This window comes from Oncorhynchus nerka, unplaced genomic scaffold (genome assembly GCF_034236695.1).
Source record: "Oncorhynchus nerka isolate Pitt River unplaced genomic scaffold, Oner_Uvic_2.0 unplaced_scaffold_6187, whole genome shotgun sequence".
Lineage (NCBI taxonomy): Eukaryota > Metazoa > Chordata > Actinopteri > Salmoniformes > Salmonidae > Oncorhynchus > Oncorhynchus nerka.
The window spans coordinates 1,544-6,741 of NW_027035128.1; the positions used below are offsets into that span (position 1 = coordinate 1,544).

Here is a 5,198-nt window from a genome sequence, read left to right on the forward strand (position 1 = left end):
GTTTTTGGTGTACTGCCTCACCTAGGCAGGTCTTGGTGTATATAATGTGTCAGTACTGAGTCATGTGTTTTTGGTGTACTGCTCACCTAGGCAGGTCTTGGTGTATATAATGTGTCAGTACTGAGTCATGTGTTTTTGGTGGACTGCCCACCTAGGCAGGTCTTGGTGTATATAATGTGTCAGTACTGAGTCATGTGTTTTTGGTGGACTGCTCACCTAGGCAGGTCTTGGTGTATATAATGTGTCAGTACTGAGTCATGTGTTTTGGTGGACTGCTCACCTAGGCAGGTCTTGGTGTATATAATGTGTCAGTACTGAGTCATGTGTTTTTTGGTGGACTGCTCACCCAGGCAGGTCTTGGTGTATATAATGTGTCAGTACTGAGTCATGTGTTTTGGTGGACTGCTCACCTAGGCAGGTCTGGTGTGCATATAATGTGTCAGTACTGAGTCATGTTTTTGGTGGACTGCTCACCTAGGCAGGTCTTGGTATATAATGTGTCAGTACTGAGTCATGTTTTTGTGTACTGCTCACCTAGTGTTTGGTGTATATAATGTGTCAGTACTGAGTCATGTGTTTTTGGTGGACTGCTCACCTAGGCAGGTCTTGGTGTATATAATGTGTCAGTACTGAGTCATGTGTTTTTGGTGGACTGCTCACCTAGGCAGGTCTTGGTGTATAATGTCAGTACTGAGTAATGTGTTTTGGTGGACTGCTCACCTAGGCAGGTCTTGGTGTATATAATGTGTCAGTACTGAGTCATGTGTTTTTGGTGTACTGCTCACCTAGGCAGGTCTTGGTGTATATAATGTGTCAGTACTGAGTCATGTGTTTTTGGTGTACTGCTCACCTAGGCAGGTCTTGGTGTTGTTGTCGTAAACATATCCCGTCTCACACAGACAGTCATAGGCTCCATCCTGGTTCACACACCTCGCTGTCCCACACATACCTGGATCCTGGCACTCATTCACGTCTGAAACACACACACACACAGTAAGGACAGTTCAATACTTCCTTCAGGTAAGGTGTGTGTGTGTGTGTGTGTGTGTCTTACCGTTACACATCTGGCGTCCGACCAGCATGTAACCGCGGCGACAGGAGCAATGGTAGCTACCCATAGTGTTGTTACACTCGTGGTCACATCCTCCATTCCTCTTGTTGCACTCGTTGACATCTGCCAATCACAGGAGAGACACAGAGGACATGTGACAATATGAACCAATCACTTTATCCATCAACTACATTGAACGTAGCTAAGTGTCACATGACACTTTAATGTGAGTTCTGATTAAAACGTTTATACATCGTCTTTAACTAAATAAATCACACACACGTCTCTTTTCCGGCGGCTTAGAGTGACTCTGCTCTGATGAGCTGAATGGTTTCTGTGTGCGTGTGGTTGGTCAGTGGAAAAGCCTCCGCCTCAGAGTCAGTCAGACACGTTGTGTTTTGGCTTCGCCCGCCGACCAACGGCTGGGTGGCAGGATGAGTCACCACAGAACAGTGAGAGATGGAGTCTGCATTCCAAATGGCTCCCTAGTCTCATGGTGTTCTGGTCAAAAGTAGTGCACTATAATCAGGACTAGGGGTCATTTGGGAAACAGACAGCAGCAGTGCAGGGGGCATTCACACAGACAGGTCACCAGCCCCCTCCCTCCGTACAGACAGGTCACCAGCCTCCTCCCTCCGTACAGACAGGTCACCAGCCCCTCCGTCCGTACAGACAGGTCACCAGCCCCCTCCCTCCGTACAGACAGGTCACCAGCCCCCTCCCTCCGTACAGACAGGTCACCAGCCTCCTCCCTCCGTACAGACAGGTCACCAGCCTCCTCCCTCCGTACAGACAGGTCACCAGCCTCCTCCCTCCGTACGACAGACAGGTCACCAGCCTCCTCCCTCCGTACAGACAGGTCAACAGCCCCCTCCTCCGTACAGACAGGTCACCAGCCCCCTCCACTCCGCCCTCCCTGCAGACAGGCACAGTACAGGTCACCAGCCCTCCCTCCGTACAGACAGGTCACCAGCCCCTCCCTCCGTACAGACAGGTCACCAGCCCCCTCCCTCCGTACAGACAGGTCACCAGCCCCCTCCCTCCGTACAGACAGGTCAACAGCCCCCTCCCTCCGTACAGACAGGCCACCAGCCCCCTCCCTCCGTACAGACAGGTCACCAGCCCCCTCCCCCCGTACAGACAGGTCACCAGCCCCTCCCTCCGTAGAGACAGGTCCCCAGCCCCCTCCGTAGAGACAGGTCCCCCCCCCTCCGTAGAGACAGGTCCCAGCAGACAGGTCCCCCCGTGTAGACAGGTCCCCAGCCCTCGTAGGAGACAGGTCACCAGCCCCCTCCGTAGAGACAGGTCACCAGCCCCCTGTAACCAGCCCAGCGCTGACCTTCTCTTCGCAGGGTCATGTGACTTCTCATTCTGCTCTACATGTGACCTGTTCACTTCCTGCACATCCAGTCCATATTGACCCGACCGACATACAGACACAGAGAGACATATAGAGAAAGGGAGAGAGAGAGAGACATAGAGACATATAGAGAAAGGGAGAGAGAGAGAGTCATAGAGACATATAGAGAAAGGGAGAGAGAGAGAGACATAGAGACATATAGAGAAAGGGAGAGAGAGAGAGAGAGAGAGAGAGAGAGAGGCATAGAGACATATAGAGAAAGGGAGAGAGAGAGAGAGGCATAGAGACATATAGAGAAAGGGAGAGAGAGAGAGAGAGAGAGAGGCATAGAGACATATAGAGAAAGGAGAGAGAGAGAGAGAGAGAGGCATAGAGACATATAGAGAAAGGGAGAGAGAGAGAGAGAGAGGCATAGAGACATATAGAGAAAGGGAGAGAGAGAGAGAGAGAGAGGCATAGAGACATATAGAGAAAGGGAGAGAGAGAGAGAGAGAGAGAGGCATAGAGACATAGAGAAAGGGAGAGAGAGAGAGAGAGAGGAGCAGAGAGACATATAGAGCAGTGGGAGAGAGAGAGAGAGAGAGGCATAGAGACATAGGGAGAAAGGGAGAGAGAGAGAGAGAGAGACATAGAGACATATAGAGAAAGGGAGAGAGAGGCATAGAGACATATAGAGAAAGGGAGAGAGAGAGAGAGAGAGGCATAGAGACATATAGAGAAAGGGAGAGAGAGAGAGGCATAGAGACATATAGAGACACAGAGAGGAAGGGAGGGAGAGAGAGGCAGAGACATATAGAGAAAGGGAGAGAGAGAGAGAGAGAGAGGGTAGAGACATATAGAGAAAGGAGAGAGAGAGACAGTAAGAGACGTAGAGAGAAAGGGAGAGAGAGAGAGAGAGAGAGGGTAGAGACATATAGAGAAAGGAGAGAGAGACAGAGAGGGCAGAGATATAGAGAAAGTTTAAGAGAGAGAGAGAGAGAGAGGGCAGAGACATACAGACAACTCACACAGAGCCCAGTGGTACTCCAGGGACGGTGTGTGTGTGTCTGTGTGGATGGAGACATCTTTGTCACTGTCTATCCAAGTCAAGGTCAGACAGGACTCACCCTGTACCGATCATATTGTCACATGCTGGAGACAGTGTGACACTGTAGAAAATCATCTCTGTCCCCACCTCTGTCACTTGTATGTGTGACGCAACAACAACACAGTAGTTTCTCCCTGGCCATGTGGCCAGACTATGTCCCCAACACACTGGTCCTATTCCTCAGCATCACATCGGGGATGTATTGTGGTTAAATTGTGACTGACTGATCTCCAACTAGTAATGAGTAGTTATTTCTGACGCCAGGTGATTGGTGGATCAGCCAGTGGGCTGCAACGTGGACCAATCCACTGTTTCTGTAGATCGTGTCACAGTACCTTTCTCACAACGGACTCCTGTCCAGCCAGTGGGCTGCAACGTGGACCAATCCACTGAGTTTCTGTAGATCGTGTCACAGTACCTTTCTCACAACGGACTCCTGTCCAGCCAGTGGGCTGCAACGTGGACCAATCCACTGAGTTTCTGTAGATCGTGTCACAGTACCTTTCTCACAACGGACTCCTGTCCAGCCAGTGAAGCAGTGGCAGAGGAAGCCGCCCTTTTGGTCCTCACAGCGCACCGTACCTCGAGGATTACAGGGAGACGGAGAGCACTGGTCTGGAATATCTGAGAGAGGGGGAAGGGAATGGGAGAGAGGGGGAGGGAGAGAGAGGGAGACGGGGAGGGGAGAGAAAGAAAGAGAGCATTAGAGGTCATCCTGTCAGGGAAATAACATCCTACAGTACACCAAGTCATTGATTGTGAAGGTCTGTTACTATATAATGTGAAGTGTTTTAGCCAGGCTGGTACATAGCTCTGTTACTATATAATGTGAAGTGTTTTAGCCAGGCTGGTCCATAGCTCTGTTACTATATAATGTGAAGTGTTTTAGCCAGGCTGGTACATAGCTCTATGTTACTATATAATGTGAAGTGTTTTAGCCAGGCTGGTACATAGCTCTGTTACTATATAATGTGAAGTGTTTTAGCCAGGCTGGTACATAGCTCTGTTACTATATAATGTGAAGTGTTGTAGCCAGGCTGGTACATAGCTCTGTTACTATATAATGTGAAGTGTTTTAGCCAGGCTGGTACATAGCTCTGTTACTATATAATGTGAAGTGTTTTAGCCAGGCTGGTACATAGCTCTGTTACTATATAATGTGAAGTGTTTTAGCCAGGCTGGTCCAGGCTGGTACATAGCTCTGTTACTATATAATGTGAAGTGTTTTAGCCAGGCTGGTACATAGCTCTGTTACTATATAATGTGAAGTGTTTTAGCCAGGCTGGTACATAGCTCTGTTACTATATAATGTGAAGTGTTTTAGCCAGGCTGGTACATAGCTCTATGTTACTATATAATGTGAAGTGTTTTAGCCAGGCTGGTACATAGCTCTGTTACTATATAATGTGAAGTGTTTTAGCCAGGCTGGTACATAGCTCTGTTACTATATAATGTGAAGTGTTTTAGCCAGGCTGGTACATAGCTCTGTTACTATATAATGTGAAGTGTTTTAGCCAGGCTGGTACATAGCTCTGTTACTATATCATGTAAAGTGTTTTAGCCAGGCTGGTACATAGCTCTGTTACTATATAATGTGAAGTGTTTTAGCCAGGCTGGTACATAGCTCTGTTACTATATAATGTGAAGTGTTTTAGCCAGGCTGGTACATAGCTCTGTTACTATATAATGTGAAGTGTTTT

General features: G+C 48.5%; 1 long non-coding RNA gene across 1 annotated transcript; it reads right to left on the minus strand.

Annotated features, from left to right (window-relative positions):
• Nucleotides 1-825: 825 nt before the first annotated feature.
• LOC135566282 (uncharacterized) lies at nucleotides 826-4,145 on the minus strand. The gene is made up of 3 exons (XR_010462025.1): nucleotides 4,000-4,145; nucleotides 1,055-1,174; nucleotides 826-973 (listed from the first exon to the last, which is right to left on the minus strand). It is a non-coding gene; the product is annotated as an uncharacterized LOC135566282 (long non-coding RNA).
• Nucleotides 4,146-5,198: the final 1,053 nt, after the last annotated feature.